Genomic DNA, 27,969 nt, shown 5'->3' with positions numbered 1-27,969 from the left:
AATAAGCAACATGTCTAAAGTCAAATAGCCGTAATTCAAATCCAAGGTCTAAATTCAAACAATGAACATTTTCCTCAAATTTGGAACATTCTTTCTAATGACTCCAACACATGTGGGTTTTGTAGTGATAGTATCAGTCCCACCACTCCCAGGAATAAGGGCAGCAGGCCAGCCATGGCTCTCAGAAAGGGTGAGAGTGTGTCACGGGGTGTGCAGTCAACTCCCCAAGCTCTTTCCACACTCAATTGCTCAGAAAATGCTGAATCAGAAGCTAGGTCAGGAGCTTGTGGCCTGAAGCTCACACTTAACCAAACATTTTTCAGATCTAGCATAGACACATGGGTCGTCCAAACTCCACAGGTCTGCAAAGCCAAGTTTCCATCATCCAATTGCCATGCTAGGAAAAGAGGCCAAACCAGGGAGGCCCAGGTTGTCAACAAGAAAGAAAGGTGGACATCTGTACACTGTGAGATCCTAAACCAGATGACTTCTCATGACCAGGAGGATGACTAGCTGCCTCAGCAGTCAAACCCAGTCACAGGGCACAGGAAGAGCTTTGGTCTGTGAGTGCAGTCGGAGGCAGAGCAGCCATGGGGATGAAAGACGGGATCGGCATGGCCTGTGTGACTGGAGCAGGTAGGTTCTCTGAGTTTATCTGCCAGCCTACTCCCAGGCTGTGTCCTGGCTTCGAGATCACAGGAGAAAGACACAGCTCTTTCTCCCCTGGGTGGGCTTTAGTTGTGCTGGTTCTCATTGCCAGGGGATATTGGAGCTGTCATTTGGGACAGGTCCAGCAGCAAGTGGTTAGGTCACAATGGTTCCAAACTATAGCAGTTTATGCTTGGTATCCAAATTTTGTCTGAGTTTTTTTGCGGGGTGTCATTCTTTTCACTTTTTAAATTTTTTAATTTTTTATTTTTTTATTTTTTAAATAAAATTGTGGTAGAATATTCAAAGCATAAATTATACCATTGCCACACTTTTTTGTTTTTTTATATATAGATGACAGTAGAGTCTATTTTGACATATCATTCACACATGGAGTATAACTTATTCTAATTAGGATCCCATTCTTGTGATTATACGTGATGTGGCGTTTCACTGGTCATGTATTCACAAATGAACACAGGTAACTTATGCCCAATTCATTTTACTGTCTTTCCTATTCCCATCCTCTCTCCCTTCCCTTCATTCCCCTTTTGACTAATTCAATGAATTTCTATTCTTCTCCCCTTCTCCCCATTGTGTGTTAGCATTCATATATCAGAACATTCAGCCTTTATTTTGGGGGGGACTGATAGTCTCCAGTTCCATTCATTTACCAGCAAATGCCATAAATCCATTCTTCTTTATGGATAAGTAATATTCCATTGTGTTTATATACTACATTTTCTTTACCCCTTCTTCTGTTGAAGGGCACCTAGGTTGATTCCATAACTTAGCTATTGTAAATTGAAGGACTATAAACATTGAAGTGGCAGCAACACTGTAGAATGCTGATTTTAAGTCCTTTGGGTATATATCAAGGAGTGGAATAAATGGGTCAAATGGTGGTTCCATTCCAAGTTTTCTGAGGAATCTCCATACTACTTTCCAGAGTGGTTGTTCCAATTTGCAGTCCCACCAGAAATGTATGAGTAGAACTTTTTCCCCACATCCTCACCAATATTTATTGTTACTTGTATTCTTGATATCTGCCATTCTGACTGAAGTGAGATGAGATCTTAGAGTAGTTTTGATTTGCATTTCTCTAATTGCTAGAGATGTTGAACATTTTTTCATATATTTGTTGACCATTTGTATCTCTTCTGTGAAGTGCCTGTTCAATTCTTTTGACTATTTGTTGACTGGGTTATTTGTGGCTTTTTGGTATTAAGTTTTTTAAGTTTTTATATATCTTGGAGATTAATGCTCTATCTGAAGTACAGGTGGCAAAGAATTTCTCCCATTCTGTAGGTTCTCTCTTCACATTCCAGAAGATTTCTTTGTTGTAAAGAAGCTTTTTAGTTTGATACCATCCCATTTATTAATTCTTGATTCTACTTTTTGCATTTTAGGAATCTTATTGAGGAAGTCAGTTCCTAAGCCAAAATGATGAAGAGTTGGGTCTACATTTTTTTCTAGTAGGTGTAGGGTCTCTAGTCTAATGCCTAGTTCTTGATCCACTTTGAGTTGAGTTTAGTGCAGAGTGAGAGAGAGGGGTTTAATTTCATTTTGCTACATATGAATTTCCAGTTTTCCCAGTACCATTCATTGAAGAGGCTATTTTCAATGTATGCTTATGGCGCTTTTGTCTAATATGAAATAACTGTATTTATGTGGGTTTGTCTCTGTGTCTTCTATTCTGTTCCATTGTTCTTCATGTCTGTTTTTATGCCAACACCATAACATTTTTTTTTACTGTAGCTCTGTAGTATAGTTTAAGGTCTGGTATTGTGATGCTTTCTGTTTCACTTATCTCACTAAGGATTGTTTTTGCTATTCTGGGCTTCTGATTTTTCCAAATGAATTTCATGACTGCTTTTTCTATTTCCATGAAGAATGACATTATAATTTCACTAGAAATTGCATTAAATCTACATAATACTTTTGGTAGTATGGCCATTTTGACAATATTAATTCTGCCTATCCAAGAACATGGGAGATCTTTCCATCTTCTAAGGTCTTCTTCAATTTCTTTCTTTAGTGTTCTGTAGTTTTTATTATAGAGATTTTTCATCTCTTCTGTTAGATTGATTCCCAAGTATTTTATTTTTTTGAGGCTACTGTGAATGGAATTGTTTTTCTAATTTCTCTTTCAGTTGCTTCATCTTGGCATATAAGAACACAACTGATTTATGATGTTAATTTTATATCATACTACTCTGCCATTGCTAGACACCAAAGTGTAATAGAGTAGTATTAAAGTACTCACACTATTGTGCAACCAATCACCAAGACTTTTTCATGCTGTAAACTTGAAACTTTGTACCCGTAAGTATTTCTCCATCCCCTCCACCAGCACCTGGAAACCATTTCACTTTTTTTTTTTTGACATTTTCAGAAACTCTGTTTCTATATATTTCCATGAATTTGACTACAGGATTTTTAAAATATATATATATTTATTTTTTATTTGTAGTTAGACACAATACCTTTATTTTATTTATTTATATGTGGTGCTGATGATCGAACCCAGGGCCTCACACATGCTAGGCAAGCCCTCTACTGCTGAGCCACAACCCCAGCCCTCACTAGAGGATTTTTAATCTGGCAAAACTCTTTTAATTTTTCCCATCAATATACACAACAGTCCATAGAAGGCCTATTTCACACACACACAGTAGCAAAGACAAATATTACTCATGGGTGGAGTCACAGCCTCCCCTGCCTTAGACGGGCTCAGGTTCAACACCCTGATTCACTGTCTGCTGGCAGCTGGAGAGACCTGTGGGCTGGCTGCAGGTGCTGCTGAGGGGGCTGGCAAGAGGCGCTCAGCTCACAGGGCCCTACTCTGCAGCTACCCCCACCCTCCTCATGCCTCCCTCTCAGCGGAGCTTCAGGCCATGAGCTTTGGCAATGGGAGCTGGGCTTCCATGATCAGCCAACACGACAGACATTAGAGCTGGATCCAGGCAATTCACACCTGCGCATTTCCTGAAGCCCATGTGGACAGGGTTTGGTCTTTTCACTGCTTGATCTGCACAGACACTTGTCCAGGACTGGAATGGCCACATGAAATGGGTTTTCAAAACTGAACCTTCTGGGTGGTGAGAAGGAAAGAGGAAGAGAGGCCTTTCCTGCCACAGGATGCACACATCCCACAGGATGGGAAGCCCCAAGGACCTGGCTCCTGCCTGCCTCTCCCATGTGCCTGCCCCTCCCCACACAGTGTCCTAGCAAGGCAGGCTTCTTTTCTGTTGTGTACACACTCAAGACCACTGAGAGTCAGGAACTCCACAGCTCCCTCCATGTGGACCCCTGCACAGCAGCTCCATCCCCACACTCAGCTCTCAACATCTATCTTTGAAAGATGGTCTGAACTTCAGCTTTACCAGAAAGTGTTCACTGAGACAACCACTGTGACTTCTTTGGAAGATATCCCAAGACAAGGGTTAGGGAGTGGGAAGAAGTCAGAAGAGGTGGGTCAGTAAAGGAGCAAGTAACCATGGGGCAACCAGTCATCTAGACACCAAGTCCTAGAACAAGACACCCTGTCGGCAAGGGGGGACACTGAGGGGAATGCACCTCACAACAGTCCCACCAGTGGTTATGCAAGTGTCACTTTAGAGTACTTCATGGGGCTGCACATTTGTGTATTATCATGTATCAGCACTTTACAAGATTCTTAAAAAAGTCCTGAGGAGTGAGGAAGGCTAGGTGCACACTCACCAACTCCTGTCCATCTTTGTTGAGAGCCACTATGGGGACACTTCTGGTCTGTTGGGTGGGGGTACAGGGAAATCCCTTAGGCAAGGAGACCCAGGAAGGCCTTTGCACAAAGAGTCACTATCCTTTGAGGAGAGAAAGCAATGCAGATCTGCTGTGCCACTTCCTGGTGTCACACCCACCTCTCCTGTGCCTTTCTGTGAGTCCTAGAGGCCTAAGCTTCAGGGTCCCTCACTGTCCCAGGGACGGAGGTGTCACTAACCTCCTGTTTGCCCACTGACAAAGTGATATTAAGCAGTGAAAGGAACCTGCCCAGAGCTAGAGAGGCAGAGTACGGCTAGTCCTAACCCTGAAGCCCTTTCTTTAAGGAAACAGAGCACAATGATGAAAAGGTTAGTGGTTTAAGTCTTACACAATACCCCCTGTGTGGCACAAGGCAGAAGTGGGTGTCCCTTGAAAGGAGAGAGGACTTAAATGCTCTTAATGACAGGTTTTGGTTAGTACAGAAAGAAGTGCAAGGAGCCAGGGACAGGTTGCCAATTTAGGTTCCAGAGAACAGTCTGTTAGTCTGCTCGGGAGCAAGGGTTCACTTCATTTTTCAGTTACTAAAGTAACTCATCATATTCACAAAAAGGTAGCAAACAGGTGTACAAGTTATTGAGAATACCACGGCTGCAAGACCACCTCTCTGAATGCTTTTGTAACATTTGCCTTGAAGCTTTTCACAGGTCAGAAGATCCTTTGGTGTTTTTTGTTTGTTTGTTTGTGTTTGTTTGCTTGTTTGTTTGGTTTTGTTTTTTTAACACAGGGCTTCACTCTGCTGCCCAGTCTGGCCCTTTATATCTGGATTCAAGCCATCTTCCGGCCTCAGCCTGCCAATTAGCTGTGCCCCACTGCACTCTGCTCAGCTGGGGTGACTTTTGTCTGTCATCAAAGTTGGCGGTGAAGGAGGTCTTTCTGGAACCTCTCTTGTCCCCCCAGGTGCTCACTCTGATTGAAAAATCACCACCTCATGAGGAGAAAGGGCACCAAGGTGGAAAGCTCTGGACAGATGACAACGGCTGGATCCCTTCCCAGCTGTGCCACTTTCCCTTAGCCTTCCCACCAGCTGCTTCATCAGAACCACATAAAAAATACTGGTACCTGGCCCGCCCCCACCTTGTGCAAGGGTGACATGCAGCTCCCTGACCTTCCTTTCAAGCCTGTCACAGGCCAGCATGGTGGTCTATAACTGCAGCTCTGTCCTTCTCACTGTACTGGAGACATCTCCCTGGTGGGACCTTGCCACTCACTGCCCAGCATTCAAGTTCTTGGCTCCTGTGGGTCACAGTGAAGGGCAGATGAGGGATGGTGGTTGAATGATACTGCATGTGTCAGTCACCTAGGGGTTACTGTAACCAAGGGAGATAAATAAACCCTCAGCTTCTCTTGCTTTTATTTGTTTTACTTCCAATTTTAGAGGTCACATGGCTAAGCAATGTACTCTCATTAAAGCTTTGCTGTAGATAGCACTTCTGAAGTGTTGGTCAGGAAGGTAACAGCTGCTTGAGTTGTTTTTCAGGAACTTGGAGGTAGCTCAAGCCAGTTGAAACCACCCACCTCTCACACAGGTGTCCAAAGAGTCACTTGTGAAATTAAAGAGCTGGAAACTCCATCCTCAGAGCCCACAAGGCGCCATCTTCTATTCAGGTGTTCAAGGAAAACAGCTGAGCTTGACTACGCATGCGCAGAACACTTTCTGCCAATCATTTCCCCAACAAATTCTCCACAATTCCCTACTGCTTCATTCCACAAATGCTGGAGATTGGATTTTCGGGGAGGTGTTTTGAAACCTGGGGCTCCCATCTTTGATCACCTGCTGAATAAACCCTTTCTCTTTGCAAAATTTGCTCCTTCAGAGTATAGCTCTCATCACAGCAGGCCTGCCCAGCCTCCTTTAGTAACATTACTTTAACAAATGCCTGAGATAAATCAACTTGAAAAAAGGAAAGGTGTATTTTTGAGAGTGCTGGGTATTTCAGGGCTCCACTGATCTACCCCATTGCATGGGGCCTGTGCTCTACAGTACAGCATCCGGGTGGGGCTCCAGGGGCTCCAGGCACTAGGCGCCCATTCACCTCACTGCTATCCACCCCCTTGAAAAAGGAGAGAGGATGGAATGGGGGTCTCACAATCCCCTTTGAGGGCATGTCCCCAGTGACCTAACCTCTTCCCACGGGGCCCCATACTTTAGGGTTCCACCATCTCCCAGTAGTGCCATGGGATGGGGAAAATGCCTCCAAAAACATGAGCTTTGGGTGGCCTTTCAGATCCATATTATGGCACCCCATATCTGTGTCTGTGCAGAGTGTGTAGTGGTTAGCCCTTGCTGTTTCCTCTGCCCAGTACACTCAGCCACAAGAGTTGCATAATATTCTTCCACTTCCTTCAGATATCATCTTACCAGAGGACTGTCCTGACCACTCTCTGTAAAATAACCACCAGTACTCACACACTCAGCCCTCTCCAAAGCCTAAGCACATGTCCTACATATGGATATAATGACTCACCCTTCTCTCTCCTCCCACAAGGAAGGAACTTTGGTTTGGCACTTAGCTCAATTGCCACCAACCAGCTCAAGTGCCAGTCAATAAATATTTGTTGAACAGATTAATGAAATTTCTCCTCCCATGTACAATAATGTTCTTCCAGTTTCTAATTTCAAAGTACAGGTGGACGCTGAACTGTAAATTACCATACTGTGACCTGATGCTAATTTTAAAAATCACTAGAACCACTTGAAATGAATACTGCTTAATTTTAACAGCTACCCAAACACATTCCAGGTTCCAAGGGGAAACAAATACAGAATTCTTCAAGATTGAGACTTTAAGTAATTCCTAAGTAGTTTTTCTCCACATTTATTACATGCTAAGCAGAGGTAAAGAGGGTTCCTGGAATTTGTTCCTTATCCTCTTGAGTCGTAATCACACAATGCTTTCTATTCAGGCCAATCCCCATTGCTACCTGACTTCAAACTTCAAAATGTCTCAATCCAGTCCTTCTGTGAGTGGGGGTGGGGTCCATGTGAACAACACTGGAGAAAATTTTAATTTTAGCGTGCTGACTCACCAAATAGCCAGCTGACTGCATGTAGCTACAGGGCAAGGAAAAGGAGAAGGAAGGAAAGTTGCAAAGAGTAGGGACAAAGGCTTCTGTTTTCAGATTTTCTTTCTTACCTCTGACAAGTCTCAGAATGCATTTTGTGTTGAGACGGACGTGAGCACAAATGCTTGTCTGAATTGTGCATACCATGAAGGTGGAGTCATTTGCTCAGTGAGTCAAGTTTGGCAGGAACCCAAGGCCTGGCATTTGCTTTCTGCTAGATGAGCTGAAGCTGTCAGCCACTCACATAAAACCATCTAGACAATTCAGAACATAACCACTTCTGCCTTAGCCAATTATTTCAGTAGAAAAGCACTTCCCAACTTTTAAAAAATCTTATTGTGAAATATAAATACAGAAAAGGGTACTAAATACATATGTACAGCTTAGAAGATAATAATAAAGTGAACCCCATTTGCCTATCATGGGTTAAGAAAAAGAACAAGCACTTTCAAATGAAGACCCCCTGGGTGCACTCCATCATATGCCTTTTCCCACCAGACACAGGTGACCACTATCTGGACCTTGGTGTTACTTCCTTGCATTTCTTCTTAATTGTCTTCCTTATAAGCAAATCTCCAAAAACATTATTTAGTTCTGAGAAGCTGAACAGGAAGCATAGACCTAGCTTGTTCAAAGAAGGGCAATTGTGCCCTGCTAGGTACAAGCTCCCAGCAGATGAGCTGAGCAGAGGTAGGGGCTTCAGCTCTTCTCAGGTCTCCAGAGGCCCTCTGGGGAGTGGGCAACAGGGAGGATGTGAATGAGGTGCTGCTTGTCCAGCAAAAGCAGTCAAAGGGCAATGGCTGCTGTGGAATTTTTGCCTTGATTCACAACAGTGGCAATAGACTGAAGCTGATATGCCCAGAAGGGACACAAGTGTCCCTGAGTGCTCTGAAAAACAGAATGTGTAGTGGGCTGGGTGCACGTGAGCATTTTGTCTGCACACACCAAGGCAGCTGGTTGCTCTGTGGTCACAATTTGAGTTATGTCTGTCTCCCGAGTCAGCCCCAGCTGCCCTCTGTGAGGAGCACAGCTGAATTCTCCCAGGCTCCTGTAACCCCTCTCTGGAGATGTCTTCCTTTTTCCTTGGTTGACTTTCTCATTTTGATGGGACACATCCTCCCATAGTTTCCTGAGAATGGGTGGAAGGATGTAGACAGACAAGGCTGCCTAGAGGCTATCAGCTGGGATTCCAGGTGTCCCAGAGAAGCCACTAAAGGCCTCTGGACTCAGCAGAAATCATCAAAGTGGATAGAGTCTAAGACAACTAGAAGAGTCACGAATTGATCCTATATGAACTTAGGTCAGCAATGGCCTGCCCTTGGGATGCCCCCAGGAAGGCAGGAATGGGAAGCCTGCAGGCCCTGCAGGGAGTCCATCTAACGCTGGTGGCAAGCATCCAGGACTAGAATCTGTACATTATGCCTGGGCTGGGTGCTCTCCAGTGTGGGAGACCAACCTAGCACATGACTTGAGTTAACTCCCCACTGGGCAATGTGGCATCAGGCACCCATGCTGCTAGACTGCCCTGCTCTTCTAGGGTTCGAGTGACTGTGCCTTCGTGCTTGGGCATGTCATTCCACAGTCCCATGGGTGGAGCTATGCTCACCTGTTCCTTTGTAATACAACCCCTTGCCCTGTTTAGGATAGAATGTTCCATGGAAATGCCTTGTGTGTGTCCCCTTCTCTTACAGTGCCCTTGGGTGTGGCCTACCTAGATGTCAGTCAACCTGCTGACAGTGGACATCATGAAGATAGACTCAGCCCCCTGAAACCTGACCCCTTGCCCCATTTGAATAGCTTCTCCTCAATAAAAGGGGTCAGCGCATGTTCCCCCCCCCCACTTCCTGTGGATCCTTAAGGTCAGAGGTGCCATCACAGCAACCCCAAAGAAAAAGGTATTTGTGTCTCTTGTGTGTTACTTTGCTCAGCCCAGTCAGCTCAGTTTACCTGGAGTGACCCCTGAGCCTTTTAGTTGCGAGAACAGAATCCCGGCACCCCAGCAGGAATATCAGAGCCTCACATGGTCTTGTAAGATGTTTCTGAGTGCTAAGGACACTGAGGAGAGGAGAGGTAGCAAACCCATACCACTGCTCCCCACCGGGCAATCTTCTCCCTGTCCACTGGCTAACAAGACACTGCTCTCTGGCAGGCAGTGTGTGAGATTTGAGGGGGGCATATGGAGTCACACCCCATGTATCTGGATTCATCATGGGCACTACCCACTTGTTCCTTTGGGAGGACAACAAAGCAAAAGCAATCTGAAATTGAATCCAAGTCATCATACGCCCCCTCTAGTCATCCCTGTCCTGAGATCCAAGGCAGGTTATTGTTGGGCCCTGGGTTAAAATCCTTATCTCTAAATTGGACAAGTGGATCCTCTGGAATTCTCTGTCATGGGACATTGGAATCTCGTGAGGAGACCAAAAATGCTGAGGCCACACTGCCCCAGCTGGAGACTCTAATATAAGGTTCTGCAGCAAGGTGCAGGGAGTGTAGTTTTGAACCCCAGCTAAATCCTGTATCATCCAGTTAAGACAGATGTTTAAGGCCTTTTGTGGCATTCAATCATCAGTTTAAGGAGATAGCCAGAGGTAATATTTTGCAAAATAAACTCCAATGGTAAATTACTTGGGGCATGTAGTCTTGTGAAAGAAATATTCATTGTTCTCTAGAATCTATAAGATTAAAAACTACAAAGCCAGCTCTGGATACTGACTATGCCTGAGAAGAGATGTGAGCATTTGCTACTATCCCTAGAGTTACAGATTTGCCCATTTTCTAAAATCTTTTATTCCTGAGACTGGACAATAGGATTAGGTTATTTCTTCACCTTCCACCCTACACAGTTAAAAATAACTTGTTTAAAATACATGAGTTAGGGAAGGGAGGTAGAAGGGCTGGGAAATACATTGGCCAAATTATATTGTTATATTGTGTATTGTGTGCATGTATGAATATGTAACAACAAATCCCATGGGTGTGTACAACTATAATGTACCAATTTTAAAAATGAGGAAAAAGAATTTTAAATATACAGAGAGAGAGAGAGAGAGAGAGAGAGAGAGAGAGAGAGAGAGAGAGAATTTTGCATGTAGTGGGATGCATAAAACCTGTGGGGCATGACAGCCCTTTGAAGAAAGCCTAGAATAAATATCCACATTATTCTTTAAAAATAAAATAATATGGATTAAGCAGTACCTTGTCTTGAATTTGCTTCCAAACAAGCCAGGATGGGGTGTAGTAAGGAAGAAAGAGATGAAACAAGAGATGTGTGTAAGATGAAACAAGATGTGTGTAAGGTGGTCATTGGTAAAGCTGGGTGACAAGGCACATGGGGGAATCATATTTGGCTGAACCTGACACTGATCTTTTTTTTTTTTTTTTTTTGGAACTGAGGATTGAATGCAGGGGTGCTTAACCACTGGGCAACATACCCAGCTTTTTTTTTTTTTTTTTTTTTAAGATAGGGTCTCATTTAGCAAAATAGTTTTCATTTAGCAGAATAGTGTTTTATTTGAAAACATCGGTAATAGTTAAATCATGCATTCAGTTTTGGTGTACTTTTAAGTTGATGTTCACAAATCCAGTTTTGACAATGATAAGCTAGAAAAACCTCCTGGAGTTTGAAAAGATGACATATTATCTGCTTACAAGGCTCAGGATCAGCCAGAGTGGGAGAGCAGGTTTTGCTGTCTGTACAAAAAAAGTTAGTTAGAATGTCAGTTGTAATAAATATCTACAATTTTCTCTTTCAAGCTGTCTGTTTTACAGAATGCTTATGTAGGTAAGGATCTTAGAAACACTTTCTTTTGAATATTCTGACCATCACAGGCCCATAGACCCCACAGCACAATAGAATTGCTACCGCTGTTCCAACCAGCAATGACTAACATCAGAGGAAGCTTCTCCTCCAAAATCTGGCTAGCTTCTCTTCAGGCAGCCTTAAGATGCCAGTTTCATCAAATCTCCATCAAATCTCTCCAATATTAACCACTTTGTGCCTCAGGATTAACTGATTCTGTTTTCTAATTAAAAACAACTTCATTCTATTGTCAACTGCTACAGATATACAAAACAGCAGGGACCCTGCCAAAGAGTGTCTCAATCTAGCGCTTAAAACAGCCAACATATAGGAGTGGTGAGGTCGGCACAAAATGCAGATTGTGCAGAAAGCAGAGGGACAGGGCAAAGTTTCTCAGGTGATGATATTTCAGTGAAAGCTGGCCCTGTGGCAGGTAAGGAGGAGGCATTCCGGGAAGAGGAAACTTCATGAGCAAAAGCCCAGATGTGAAAGAACATGGTGTTTTAAAGGAAAGGCAATAAATCTAGTCAAGGAAGGAGGAGGGCCAGGTGCCAAAGGTGGGCTGATGGCGGTTACAAAGTCCATGTGCCATCAGATGATGAACTCAAGACGCTGAGGGCTATTCAGGAGACAGTGACATCATCCGTTTATATTTAGGAAAGGCAACCTGATGTCAGTGTGCAGGAGACTGGCAGAGATGAGCTGGGAGCCACAGTGGGAGTCGTGAAAGGTGGTGACAGCCTATGCTAGGGTGGTGCTGTGAGAACCAAGGGGACGGATTTCAGGAACATTTCTAAATAATCGGTGACTGAGGACCAATCAATAGTACTGAAGATCTCTACCTGGGTGAGGTAGATGTGGAAGCAGAGCAGCTGTGCAGATGGAGGTGGAAGGAAGCTCCTCAAGTCCATCTGGTTTTCCCATCCTGACACTGTGGACTTGGAAGACTGAATGACTGTGATGTCACATGGATTTTTTAGTTTCACTTCTAAGGAAGAGTTCTCTGGAACAAACCTTGCTGTGTCATTCCTTTTTCCCGTCAGGGGCAAGGCTTACTTGGAAGACGGAGCAGATTGCACATTGTCACATGCTATCTAAAGAACATTCCAGAAGGTGACATTTACCCAGGTAACCTTGCAGGATGCATAAGTCTTTGAAGTTCATGTTCACAAATGGAGTTTGCCCAGGAAGAGAGAATGGCATTTGAAGCAGGCCAATCCAATTAACAACATCCAACCACTGTTTGCTCCCCCGACCTAATTTTCTCACTGCTATCAAGGTGCAGGATAATATAATAGCATGCCTGACATTGAGGGTGGAGGGAAGGGGCAGGAACGCTGCCTAGTTTAGCCTCTAACGTGCTTTGTAGTGTTCTTTACTTTTAAGAAACCTGAAATTTCAACTCGGACACTCCTGACACTTTTGACTCTTTTTTCAAAATCAGTGGAAGAATCAAGAGTTGTACATACCACCATACCCGGCTTCAGTTTTTTACCTTTTTTTAAATGCTAGAGAACATACTTGCAGAAAAGAGCACAGATGAGCCTCTGGCACCAAGAACTCTCATGAAGGAAGCATGCAAGTCCAACCATCACTGATCAGGAAAGTGCAGCCAGTACTCCAGGAGCCATTTCACATCAGGCTCCCTTCCAAAAATAACCACCCACCTGGTTTCTAATGGTGATGATTAGTTTTCTGCCTTCTCGGATTGTATATAGATGATGTTCTTTCACTTACAATGGGGTTTTATCCCAAGAAACACACCTGAAATTGAAAATAGAGATAGGAAATACATTTAATACATTTAACTTACCAAACATGTTGGCTTAGCAGGATGGGACACTGTAGAGCACTGCTTGTTTGCTTTGGTGATAGCTGGCCTGACTGGGCGCTGTGGCTCACTGCTGCTTCCAGCATTCTGGGAGAGTACTATCCACTATCAGTTGGCCAAGAAGAGATTAAAATTTAAAAATCGAAGTATGGTTTCTACTGAATTGTGTGTCATTTTCACAGCATGGAAAATTTGAAAAAAGCTGGAGACCTTCTGTATTATTAAGTAAACTCTTACAGGATGTTCTGGAGTCTGGCTTCTTCTGTTCAGCACTGGTGAGCATCAACTCTGTTGCTGCATACATACAGTCTGTCATTGCTGGGGTGTATTCTAGGGCAGGAAAACATCACATTGATCCATCCTACTTTTGATGGATGTTTGGGTTGAGTCCAGTTTTGCTCTGGGACTTTCTTGACAACACACTCAGAGTCATGGGTTATGATTGATGAGTGCTGCTCCACGCTAATGACTTTGATTTATAGTCCAACTCTATTTTTGTGGGCACTGGGGATTGAGACCAGGGGTGTCTACCACTGAGCTGAATCCCCAGCTCTCTCTCTTTTTTAACACAAGGTTTCACCAAGTTGACCCAGCTGGCCTTAAACTTGTGATCCTCCTGCCTCAGCCTCCCAAGTCGCTGGAATTAATCAGCATGAGCCACTGGCCCAGTCAATTCTCCTCTACAGATTTTTAAGCACATGACCAAAAGCTTCACGCATTGTGCCTGTGCACATCACACCAGCCAGACCTTAGTTACTCTTCTAGCAATCAAATCCCTTCACAACAAAAGGGAGAAGGAAGAATGGGTATTATGGGACAATTAGTTGTGTCTGTCACACATACCAAACTGGGCAGGAAGTTCTGAGTTCATTTACCATTATATCAGAAGTGCTTGCATACACACACACACACACACACACACACACAAATGCTTTGATAATGAAGCTTTGATAATGCTAGAATAGCAGATGTAGTTCCAGATATTTCTGAACACAGGATTGGGTCTTTTTCACAAGAGAAAGATTAAACAGCTGAAGACTAGAATTTAGACTGCTCTTGGATTAGCAAGTCATCTTGAACTAGCTCAACCTTGTGTTTTAGATAAAACACAGATGATGCTGTGTGATCCTTGGTATGAGTCGGGAGCATTACATAAAACACATGACAGTGTCTAGTAGTACACAGAGCATGCTCAAAAATTATCTTCTCTTGAATTTGGAAAAGTGCTGGCAATATCCATTGTGACATTAACTGGTCCTTTTTCTGCCCAATAACTGCCTGCGGTTCAAGCTGCACAACTGCTGATTTGCAAAACTGTTGGACATGAAAATTAGGTAATCCAACGCATTTAATCCCTCATGCACTCTACATCTATGTCTAGACTAAGAAAAACTAACAGAAATTTGCTACCTAGACCTAACATTCACTTGTCAGGAATATCTTGGCTTTACCTTTGGTAAGCCAGTCTGTGTTTTGATCTGGGTGATACCAGCCACAGAGATAAATCTGTTATTCAAATTTAATACTACTTAAATCTGTTATTCAAATTTAATACTACTTACATTCTGGCACGTACTTCTGATTTTTCCCTTCAGTCTTTTTTTTTTTTTTTTTTCCGGTACCAGGGATTGAACCCAGGGGCGCTTCATCACTGAGCCACATCCCCCAGCCCTTTTTAATATTTTATTTAGAGATAGGGTCTCACTGAGTTGCTTAGGGCCTCACTTATTTGCTAAGGCTGGCTCTGAACTCACTATCCTCCTGCCTCAGTCTCCTGAGCCACTGGGATTACAGGCGTGTGCCACCACCCCCAGCTCCCTTCATTCTTAATCATCTATCTCTTTTACATGATCCTGGTTTCTTGGCTTATTCATTTTTTTCTTTCTGGTGCTCTCTCTTCTGGGGTTCTATAGTACCCTTTCATTGAGTATTGTAATACTTTGTCTAGATATCTGTATTCTTCATCCTCAAAAAAAGGACTGTTCCTTATTGACCTTTGTAACCCTGATTTGCTTTTCTTTATTCATATTTTCTCTATTTTAACAATTATGTTCTTAAAAGTAGCCTAAAATGTTTTGTAGAACGAGGTGGAATAAAAACGCAGAAGAAAATTAGGTAGCCCAACCCATATGTATACAGCCTCAGAATATATTGTAAGCAACACTAAATGGGGAAAAAATAACCCTATAGTATAAGAAATCTGGCAGAAGCACCTGAATCAATGAATCAGAGTGAACATTACCAAGAACAGAACAAGTCACCTGACAAGATATAGGAAACTCAGCATTACTTCAAAATAATCCTCATAAAGATGCATAATTTGAGTCCAATCAGGAGGAAACATCACAGAAGTGCACACTGCAGGCATTCTGCAAAGTAATTGGCCTATGACTTTCAAAAGTGCCAAAAGAGAAGCCAGAAGAGTTCTTCTACATCACAAGGGACCCAAACAGCCTCAGCAGCTCACTGGAATGGCTTATTCTAAACTGGATTCTTTTGCTATATGGCTTCTCATTAGGACAGTTGAAGAAACTTGAATGGGGCCCAAGAATGAGATGGTAGCAATGTGTCAATGTTAATTTCCTGAATTTGATGGTTGGTTATGCAGAATATGCTGGTGTGTAGGAAATCTACATGAATGTATTTGGGAATGAAGGGACATGAGATTGGCCACTTAGTCTCAAGGAAAACATTTCTTTGTAACTTTTGTGTATGGTCAAGATGGTTTAAAATAAAATTTTTATTTGAATAAAGTATTATTTTGGGCAGTTAAAAAAATTTCTTTGTCTTAAAGTAGGGAGTTTTCCCATAAGGTCGCACAGATGAGAAGAATCTTCATATCTAGATTGGCTTCATTAATTTCAAAATCAAATGCTTACATGAGGCCACATCTGTGTCAAGCTGAAACTGAGCACCTCAGGGCAGGTGGTCTTTTCTGCTAGTTTGATGGCTGGACTCCTCCAAGCCAGCTGCTGGATATGTCCCTGGCCGAGGGAGCGATGCAGAGCTTCATACATAATTTGACCCTGAGAGGAGGGGAGAAAACAGAATATAGACCTGATCACAGTTGGTTGTATTTTGAGGAGTGTTCCCCTCAGATGTGTAGGTTGAGGTCCTAACCCCCAAGACCTCAGAGTGTGTCTGTATTTGCAGACAGGGTCCTTAAGGGGGTGATTAAGGTAAAATAAGGTTACCTGCTCAGAGTGTGTCTGTATTTGCAGACAGGGTCCTTAAGGGGGTGATTAAGGTAAAATAAGGTTACCTAGGCAGGCCCTAACACAAATGACTGGTGTCTTTGTAAGAAAAAGGAAGTTAAGACATAGATGTGCACAGAGGGAAGGCCACATGAAGACACAGGAGAAAAAGCCATCTGCAAGGGCAGAGGCCTCAGCAAAACCAATCTGATAACATCTTGACCTCAGACATGGTCTCCAGAATTGTGAGAATATAAAAATTCTGTTGTTCAAGCCCCTAACTCACCTCCCTGTATCTAGATCCTACATGGGCTCCACCTCAGGGAATGTCCATGCCTCTCACTGTTGTCCACTAAACTTTGCCTTGAAAAAAATCAACCAAGAGATTCTTATGCCTATATCTAATTAGTAAAGCAAGCACAATCTAAACTATCACGAATCCAGATGGAAACACAGGCAAAAGCAAAGGCTTCTTAATGTATGTTTACATTTCCAAGACACTGCCAGAATGTTTTCCATTGTACTCGTACCATTTTGTGTTTATAAGCAATGATGTATGAGACTTCTAGTTACTTCATATCCTTGCCACTGTCTGGTGCTGCCACTCTTTTCAATTTTAGTCATTCTGGCAGGTGTGTAGCAAAATTTCACTGAGGTTACATTGACCTTTAAATGCTGGGTGGCAATTCCCCTCCAATATATTTATCCCAAAGAAATAACTGCAGTATGATTTGTTTGTTTTCAGGCCCTTTAAAAATCTGTATTAAAAATAAAATTCCGGGCTGGGGATGTGGCTCAAGCAGTAGCACGCTCGCCTGGCATGCGAGCGGCCCAGGTTCGATCCTCAGCACCACATACCAACAAAGATATTGTGTCCGCCGAGAGCTAAAAAAATAAATAAATAAATATTTTAAAAAAATAAAATAAAATAAAATTCCACTTCAGACATGGTAGCACACACTTGTAAATGTGTTTTTAATAACCAGCAGCTCAGGAGGCTGAGGCAGGAGGATTGCAAATTAAGGAAAGCCTCAGCAATTTAACATTAATCTTGGCCTTCTTAGACTCCAGAAGAAATAAATGTGTGTTGTTTGTAAGCCTTCTAGCTATGGTATTTTTAATATAGCAGCCCTGACAAACTGAAAAAAGCCCATACAAAACACAAAATCATTTCCTGGAAGAGGTAAACTTAAACTTTTCAAGTATCTTTCAGCTTCAAAAGCAGACATAAAATGTATTAGTGAAACACTAAACTAACTCTGAAATAAAATAAAATAGGGCCTCTGTTTCTTACCATCAAAGCTAGATGACAAAGTAAAGATAGCTTAAGCATGTTTTGTTTATGGTATGCCAAGCAAGGAAAAAAGTCTCTTGACCTTGACATTATTCCTTATTTTTTGAAAGATCTAACACAGAGTCAGCTTGGTAGTCTGCTTTATAATATTGATTAAAAATTAGCAGCCACATCGATGTAGCAGCTCAATTCACAATAGCTAAACTATGGAACCAACCTAGATGCCCTTCAACAGATGAATGGATAAAGAAAACATGGTTCATATACACAATGGAATATCACTTAGCCTTAAAGAGGAATGAAATTGTGGCATTTGTAGGTGAATGGATGGAACTAGAGAATATCATGCTAAGTGAAATAAGCCAATCCCCAAACACCAAAAGCTGAATGTTGTCTCTGATTAGCAGATGCTGATCCATAGTGGGATGGGGGATAGGGAAGAATGAAGGAACTTTGATTTGTGTAGAGGGGAGTGAGGGAGGGGTGGGGCTGTGGGGATAGGAAGGGTAGAATGAGACAGACACTATTACCCTATATACATGGATAATTACATTACTGGAGTGACTCTGCACCATGTACAGCCACAGGAATGAGAAGCTGTGATCCATTTGTGTACAATATGTCAAAATGCATTGTACTGTAAATAAATTTTAAAAATTAGTATTATGTCATTACCAAAAAAACAAATAATAGCTCCTTATTCATATTTTTTTCAGAAATCAAATATGTAAAGTGTAAAGACATGACCCTCAAAGATATTCAAAAAATATAATGGAATAAAGTTGTTTCCCTAGGACATACATGTATCCTTCCAAGGGGATGTTCCTAAATTCTCCCACATGACCTACAGGGTCAATGCAATCCCAGTCAAGAGCCTATCGCCCACCAGACCTACCCTCCACCCCAGTACTAAGGATTGAATTCTACCACTGAGCTACATCTCAGATCTTCTTTTAAATTTTATTTTAAGACATGTTCATGATAAATTGCCCAGGCCAGCCTCCTGTATCAGCCTCCCAAGTAGCTGGGACTACAAGTGTTCATTATATGACCAAAACAGCAGGCTTTTTTCTGTAATAATTGATATGCTGATTGTAAATGTTTAATTAAATGTTTAATGAAAATGCAAAGGACCAAAAATAAAATAAACAACAACAACAACAAAAAAACCGGAGGGGGATACAAATTTGGAGCACTTACGTTATCTGATTCTGTAATCATCAGTGTAATGGCAAAAGGACACAGTGGCATTAAGAATAGATATAAAGATGAATGAACAGAATAGAGTGATAAAAATTCATGCACATACAATCAGTTGTCTTTCAAGAGGATAGAAACTTTTTAATAACCAGAGCCAGAGTAAATACTGCATGGAAAAAAAATAACTACAATCCCTACTTGACATCAAACAAACAAAAAAATTATGCCCCATCTCTTTTCCTTAGATTCCTCATCCATGGATTCAACCAACTGAAGATAAAAAATATTCTGAAAAAAAAAGTGCATCTATACTGAACATGTACAAACATTTTCTCCTTTCATTAGTCCCTAAATGATACAGTTTAACAATTATTTACATTGACATGTGTGTTGTATTAGTTAATATGTATAATCTAAAACCAAGTTAGAATATATGGAAGGACATGAATGAGTTATATACAAAGACTATGCCAATTCATAAGACATAAGTATCCATGATTTTGTATCCATGGGGGTCCTGAAACCAATTCCCCACACATAATGAGAGAGGACTGTAAAATGGATCACAGACTCCAATATGAAAGCTAAAACTACAATACTTACAAAGAAGAAAAAAGAAGAATGAAGGAAAACACAGTAAAAAAATTGCAAGCTTGGGATAGGCAAAATTTCTTATGACAAAAATACACAAAACAGTAAAAATAAACAATAGTCAGGCATAGTGGTACATGCCTGTTATCCCAGCAACTCAGGAGGCTGAGGCAGTAAGATAGGAAGTTCAAGGCCAACCTTGGCAATTTAGCAAGACTCTAAGCAATTTAGTGATACCCTGTCTCAAACTAAAAATTATAAAGGAATATGGATGTAGCTCAGTAGTAAAGCACCCCTGGCATCAATCCCTGGTACCAAAAAGAAAAAAAAAGTGGAGGGTGGGGAGACAGAAACATAAATGATAAATTGACTATATCTAAACAAACAAACAAACAAAAACATCAGTTCTTCAAAAGGTGATTTTAATGTATAAAATACTAAATCACAGATTATCAATAAGTATATCTGATAAAAGAAATTCAATCCAGGAACAAATAAGAATTTATATTACAACTCAATAATAAGGGAGGAAGTAATTTAAAAAAATTTAAAAAGAGCAAAAGATGAGGACATAAAATAAGATACCTGTTTCAGTCAGCTTTTTCACTGCTGTGATCAAAAGACTCTACCAGAACAACTGTAGAGGAGGAAAAGTTGATTTGGGGGCTCACAGTTTTAGAGGTATCAGTCCATAGGCAGCTGGCTTCATTCCTTAGGGCTTGAGATGAGACAGAACATAATGGCAGAAGGGTGTGGTAGAGGGAAGCAGCTCACGATGATGATCAGGAAGCAGAGAGAAAGACTTTTACTCTCCAGATACAAATATACCTTACAGGCACATCTCTAATGACCCACCACCTCCAGCAACACTCTACCCGCCTTCAGCTCCCACTTGGTTAATCCCATCAGGGGAGCATTCACTGATTGAGTTAAGGTTCTCATAATGCAATCATTTCTTCTCTATACCATCTTACATTGTCTCATGCATGTCTCACACCTCACATCTAAACCACAACAATATCCAAGTGATCAATAAGCATGTGAAAATATGCTCCACATTTCAATCAAGAGGGAAATGGAATTTTAAACCACAATGTGATACTAGATATTTCCATTCAGTAGAATGGCTAAATGGATAAAATTAAAGACTTGCTGTATCCAAGTGTTAGTGAGAAAGGGGAACAACTAGAATGCTTGAAAAATATAAAATAGAACAGCCACTGTGGAAAACAGGCCGTCAGTTTACTTTAAAGGGTATGTATAAAAACATACACTCACGGCATGACCCAGCGATTCATCGCCTACTTTTATACTTGAAGAAAATAAAAGCACGTGTTCACACAAAGAGGGAATGTGTGTGTGTGTGTGTGTGTGTGTGTGTGTGTGTGCGCGCGCGCGCGCAGAATATGCACAGCAGCTTTATTCATAAAGGCCACATCTGGAAACAACCCAAGCGTCCACTAGTAGATGAAAGGATAAGAAAACTTGTGGCATATTTATACAAAGGCATACTGCTCAGCAGCAGAATGGACTCGGCTACTGAAAAACAGAACAACAAAGAAGAATCTCAGAACATCACACTGAGTGAAAGAAGCCAGACAGGACTATTGGCTGTTGGGGATACAAATCAAGTCAAGATGGCACCTGGCAGTTTGCCAGAAGGAGTGGTTTGTGAAGCAATGCCAGCGAGCCAATAAAATGGTGAGGATTCCTTATTGGCTGACTGCTGTATCTAGATGATGTCAATTAAGTTAAGCTGTGTGTAATTAGTTGGGTATATGTACCTCTGCTGTCCGACAGAGAGGCGGCTCCTGCTACCTTGGGTGCCCGCTACTTTGAGTTCTCGCTCAGTTCCCGTTGAGTTCACTCGCAATAAAGTAGTTCCCATTTCAACCTTCAAGTGGCTTGTCACCTCCCGGTTATTTGTGCCCAGCGGGACTGCGGCAATTGGCTTTACGATCAAATCTATAAAATGTTCTAAGACAGGCAAAGTGAGAGTATGGTGGCAGAATCAGATCAGTGGTTGGTTATGGAGTTGGGTTTTGTCTACAAAAGAACACAGAAGTTTCTGCACTGATGGAAATGTTCTGTACTTTGACAGTAGTGCTGGTAACAATGTCCAAGACTCAAGGAATGGTACAATTAAGCTTGTACACTATTGTATATGAATTAAATTTCAATGTAGAAAGTAAGGCTAGAGCTGAAGAGTGAAAAATGTGGAGCTAAGTCATATGTCCTAACAATTTGACAACTAAAACTCAGTTCCAAAGTAAAAAGTAATTTCCTCTAAAATAAAAAAAAAATTACACCATCAAATCTTTGCAAGGACAATTATATCCCTAGTCTTGAGGGAGATGCAGAAGGGCTTAGGCAGCCAGGGAAGGATGGAAAGTGAGGAGGTTGAGGGCAGAGCCAGACAAAGGAGCATGGAGAGGGTCTTCTGATGAGGTCAACTTCCTACTTGATGAAAGCATCGTGGACACAAGCAAGGACCCAACCAGACAGACACTTCTGTACTAGTGCTCCTAAGTAGGGGATCCAGCAGAAATACTAAAACAGACACGTAGACAGAGGGGACACCAATCAGTAATAGGAGAATATGGACAGGGGAGGAGAGAAGGAAAGGAGGCATTCCAGAGACCATAAAAAGAACAGTCCAAAACTTCCCCACGGGATTCCCAGCTCTGGGGCTCTTTCTCTTCAGAGAAGTCTATTTCTGTTGATTTTGCAATAAATCTGATGCTCGCTTGCTATCTCTGTGTTCTGTTCTTCAATTTTTTTTTGCTGGATGGAGACAAAGAAATGAGTATCCCTAGACAATAACAGTCACTTGTTGATCAGAATGAAAAGGGCCAACAGTATTACCAGCAAAACTGATTCTGATTAAAATTAATAAGACTGTATTTTACTCAAGGAATTACAGTTAAAAAAAACAAATTCCCTAGTACACAAGATGCTGAGAATTCAAGGCAGACTTGCTTTCCAGACATGGTGAAAGACTAGTCCAGGTGAGGCCTGTTCTTCCTTATTCCAGCTGAAAAAGTCATATGCCCACAAGATACCACACCAGCCCAAACCCTTAATAGGCTACTCACTATAGTAAAGTGATAAGAAGGTCAACTAACACAACACGTAGACCACAGGGCACTGAAACACAGCATCTCAATTCATGCAACTGCTTTGACTCAATAATCCTAATGAGAATGGCTAGATTTGGTGATAAATAGTTAATGATTTAAAAGAAGTTAACAGCCAGCAAACAGGTTTTCATGGCTAAAGCAGATTCTGGAAACAGTTATGAATCCCAAGTAAACAAATAATAATAGGGTTAGATATTTCTATTTCACCCTCAGTAGTCACCACAATAATCTAATTTCACTTATAGCAACCATTTTAACTTATTGTAAATAGAAAGCCTGATTACAGTAGGAGATATGTATAACCTGGCATTTATGTAAGGAAAAATCAGAGTGTTTATTTTTAAACTCTCTTCCTACCTTCTAGTGAAAGTATTTTACTCCCTTTAAATGTATAGCTAAATCTCTACATCTTAGTTTTAGTACAGTCTAGCTCCAAGAACATAAGACACCAACTGTCAAAAAGGGTGGAGTAGGTCAAATAATACTTGAATGAGATTGATTAATAATTCTGAGATTGCAGCCAGGTGTGTGTGTGTGTAGACTGTAATCCCAGCGATCTGGGAGGCTGAGTTGGGGACGGCAAATTCCAGGTCAGCCTCAGCAACTTAATGAGACCCAGTCTCATAATTAAAAAAATAAATAAATAAAAAGGACTGGGGATGAGGCTCAGTGACAAAGCTCCCAATACTCAAAATAAAGCAACAACAACAAAAATAGATTGTGAAAACACACACAAGTAACTGTTTTACCTCTGAATAAGTAGAGATTGGAGAATCTAGTGAGGAGAACTCTACTCCAGTGCCCAAGACACATGCAAAATTAAGATCTCAAGAACATTCTCATGAAGGACAAATGTGGCTTGTTTTCAGGTCAAAACATACCAGGAAATTTCTTTAGAGAATAGAAATGGTACAGAAGACACTATCTGTAAAATTGAATTTTACGGTTCATGAGTACCTGTCACTTCTAATGCCCTTTTCTAGGTGCTAAAGAGTGTTCCTTATCTTTCCTGACATAGATGGTTTCACTTTCTTGAAAGCTTCTACAAAGTATGACTAATCTTGAGTTGACCTGTGGAGCAAATTCACAAATAGACACACCTCAGTAGAGTCCATTGACCACAGATTATTAGTTTCTCTTGAAGGTGTTCAAGGCTTCAAGGGAAAACTGAGGAGATGAGTAACGAAATGAGCTCTTTTCCAGAAGAATATTCAAGCCTGATATATTCTGCTCATCAATTTTTTGTTTGTTTTTTTCAGTACTAGGCCTCGTACATTCTAGGCAAGTGCTCTACCACTGACCTACATCCCTATCCCTGCTTATTAGATTTTAATCCAGTGCTGACCAAGGAGATTTACCATTCAAAAACAGTTAACACTTTGTAGGACTTCCTTGTGCTGATTAATTCAACTCAATAATGATGTTTATGATGAACCTGAATTTTTTTTTTTAGGATACTTCAAATAAATTTAACTGGGGATGGATAGTAGAATCCCAATTAAGACTGCATAACATGATTAGATACATCATGACATATTTTATATTATATAAAATAGCACAATACTGGATCAGATGAGGATTTCTTTATAAGTTTAGGGGCCATTCACAAGTAACTGAAATAAAGGAGCTAAACGTTAAACATGGCTTAGTTTAGGATGTTAATATGACAATTTACGTGATAACAACCTATACTTAAAATATAAAACTTTCTACTCAGATACTACAGTATATTTACCTAAAAGTAAAATAAAATACATTGTTGAATATATCAAATGAATCTGGATAATATCATTGATTTGGCTTCGTAAGACACCAATACAAAGTCCCTAAAGGCCAGGTAGCTAGAAATGAAAACTGTAGCAAAACAGGGGTGTCAAAATTTGTTATATGTAAGACAACACCCAAACAAAATTATTAATAGCAACCCAATATATGTGCTGGGGTCTGTTAATTTTATTTACTAAACATACATCAGAAAGGTGATTCAGCTCTTGGGTAGTATACCTGATTTTTATTTTACAAGATATTCTAATTTTGCTTATTAATATATCACCTACTTCCAAAAGGCATGGAATGTAGCTTATAATAAATGAAGTTCAGATCATTGAAACTTAAAGTTAACCCCAAAACAAAACAAAACACCTGGGGACTTCATAATGAAGATGTGTGTTGACACATCTAGGCAAAGCATGTGTTGCTGTAACTGTAAACAAACTTAGCTCTAAGATTTTTGGTAGCCAAAGAAAAATGGAAAGAACAGTACAAATATAAAAGGACATCTTTTGAATAAAAGGAGAGCACTACAGATTTAAAGTGCACATAAATACATGTGTTTTGGTTTGTATATGTTTTTGTGGTGCTGGGATGGACCCCATGGCCTTATGTATGCTAGCCAGCCCATTTTTGTATTTTGAAAGGAAAGACTCAATGTATATGGAAAGTTACTCAATTTTCACTTTTTGCCTGTTTTTAACAGGCAAGAAGATAACACTTTAGATGAGTGCTTCCAGAATGGATAAGTGGAACAATCATGATGGAGACAGTGACTGGACCTATCTGCCCTTACTTAATCACTTGTGTATGATAAGATACAATTCTGTTGATTTTAGAGAGGCACTGATTAACTTTGCTATTATTTACTGTCATTAACAGAGGTTATATAATATTCCAGAACAGCTTCTAAAGTTCTCATTTTAAAATGTAAGCTTTATTATCACAGAGAATAGATCCTAGAAAATAGTCATTTTCCAGTACAATTGTGGTTTTAACTATTCAAAGTGATACATTAAATTAAGAGATTGTGGAGAGAATTGTACCTTTTCCATTTCCCTCATCAGTCTTGCTAGTTCCAATCTCAGTGCAGAGAGAAGCTTCTTCTACCAAAGCAGAGAGTCTGCACTCCTAAAATGAAATAAGTGTTCTTGTTTATTTATTCTTAGATACTGCAAAAGCCCAGGAAGAAATCAGGTGGCAATTTTATATTGTCATATATTAAACAATCAGGAACCACACTGATGACCAATAAAGTTGGGACAAACTGATGAGGATCAGTAGGAAAGAACATTTAGGTTTCACTTAAAATGTTTCTAATCTTTAGAAAAAGGAGAAGCATGAAGGAAGCAATGCAATGAGAAATAAACCTTTTCATCCTAAGTGCCACAGAAACTAAGGTTCATATAAACTTTCCGCTAGAAGGACTGAAAATGTGATGGCTGGAGCCTCTTGGACTACATATGGAAATCAAATATATGGATGTTTGAGCAACGAGAAGAAAAAGCCAGAATTTCTGACACCCAACAGCAGTATTTTCCATGGACTGCTTATATCTGGACTATTATACAAGGGAGAAATAAACTGCTATCTTCTTTAATATACTGTTGTTGTTGTTGTTGTTGTTGTTGTTACTAAGCTGTGTTTTTACTAATGAAACTTGGATAGTTTAGGGATGAATAAGCCTATGTTGAACCTATGCCATGTGCCTCTACTGTATATAAACTGCAAGAAACGAGCATCTCCTCCTCTCTTCCACTAATCTGTTTGCAGAACACAGTGAGAATCTAAAGCCCAGGACATGAAGGATAATTAGTTTCTCAGGAGAAAAATCTATGCTGACACAGATTGATATTAAGTTTTGTTTGTTGGTTTTTGGTACTGGGTATTGAACCCAGGGGTGCTTTACCACCAAATTACATCTCTCAGTTCCTTTTATTTATTTTTTATTTTTTTGTTTTGAGACAGGGTCTCACTGACTTGCTGAGACTGACCTCAAACTTATGATCTTTCTGCTTCAGCCTCCGAAATCACTGGGATTACAGACATTGCATCACGGCACCCAGCAGTATTAAGTTATTATCTGTCAAGTTAAAGGGCTTTGCTTGTGCTATTGGCAAATATGGGAAAATGAGGTGCTATGTAATGATAATTATAAATGGAAGAATGCCAGTTTCTCAGCAAAACATAATAAAAAAGTAAAAAATCCAGCCAATAAAAACTTACATGCAATTTATTGTAGCATTTTCCCTTATAAGAGCTGTGCTAAGGTGATGACTAGTACCTTTGTATATTACATAATGCCTAAAGTAAGGTTATTTTAAAAATCATTGAGATGGCTCCAAGTGGAAAAGGGGAAAACAAAGCCTAGAAAGTCTTTGAAGCACTTGATTCAGCTCAAATTTCATGGAAACACCATAACAAGCCTTCATTTATGTAATTAATTCATATAACAGCAGCAAGTCAGCACAGCATGAGGTCAATGAAAGACATTGGTGTTGATAGGTTTTGCAACATTACAGCTTTAAAATGATTCATAAAGGTTCTTTGAGAGAGAATTTGAATTTTGCAATTAAAAAATTTTCATTTCTGGATACTGAAGTTATTTATTATACAATTCACACAATATATAAAGTTCAAGACTAATAGAGCTTAACTTACTAACCAAATACAACCTTTCCGTTGGCTAAGTGTGAGATTATTATATTATTGAAGAATTATAACCAGATAGTGCACAGGGGTTCATGCCTGTAATCCCAGCTACCTAGGAAGCTGAGGCAAGAGGATCGCAAGTTTTAGGTCAGCTTCAGCAACTTAGTGAGACCCTAAGCAACTTAGCAAGACTCTGTCTTAAAATGAAAAAATAAGGCTCAGGTTCAGTCCTGTCACCCATGTCCCGGCGGGTGCACTGCGACCTCTTTGCAGACCACAATGCCCACCATCCCCTGAGCCACCTGTGCTGGACGTGAAGCCACCCTTCCTGTGCCAGGAGTCGCTGAGTGGCCAGGCCTTGGGCCGGCCTTTGGTCACCTGCGTGGGCCTCAATGTACCTGCTGTCAAAGTGCCTGATTTCTCTATCGTTGCTCCGAAGTGTTAGATAGCACAAAGTCTTCAAAAGAGAGCAGCCAGACTAGAAAAGGTTTCTCCTATTTGGTGACTGCTGCAGCTACTGTGGGTGTTGCATATGCCGCCAAGAATGTTGTCTCCCAGTTTGTTTCCAGCATGAGTGCTTCTGCTGATGGATTGGCCATGTCGAAAATTGAAATCAAGTTATCCGATATTCCAGAAGCCAAGGACGTAGCTTTCAACTGGAGAGGCAAACCCCTCTTTGTGCGCCACAGAACCAAGAAGGAGATTGACCAGGAAGCTGCTATTGAAGTGTCCCAATGGCGGGACCCACAGCAGGATTTGGATCCAGTGAAGAAACCTGAATGGGTTATCCTGATAGGCGTTTATACTCATCTTGGTTGTGTACCCATTGCAAATGCAGGAGATTTTGGTGGTTATTACTGCCCCTACCATGGGTCACACACTATGATGCATCAGGCAGGATCAGGAAGGGGCCTGCGCCTCTCAGCCTTGAAGTTCTCTCCTATGAGTTCACCAGTGATGCTATAGTGATTGTTGGTTAG

The 27,969-nt window shown here is 41.0% G+C and overlaps 1 pseudogene; it reads left to right on the top strand.

Moving 5' to 3' along the window:
* Positions 1-505: 505 nt before the first annotated feature.
* On the top strand, positions 506-27,969 carry LOC113195563 (cytochrome b-c1 complex subunit Rieske, mitochondrial pseudogene; annotated as a pseudogene).

Source organism: Urocitellus parryii, chromosome 9 (genome assembly GCF_045843805.1).
Source record: "Urocitellus parryii isolate mUroPar1 chromosome 9, mUroPar1.hap1, whole genome shotgun sequence".
Classification (NCBI taxonomy): domain Eukaryota; kingdom Metazoa; phylum Chordata; class Mammalia; order Rodentia; family Sciuridae; genus Urocitellus; species Urocitellus parryii.
Note: the sequence above shows the minus strand (reverse complement) of the source record. Positions and strands in the feature narration are given on the sequence as shown.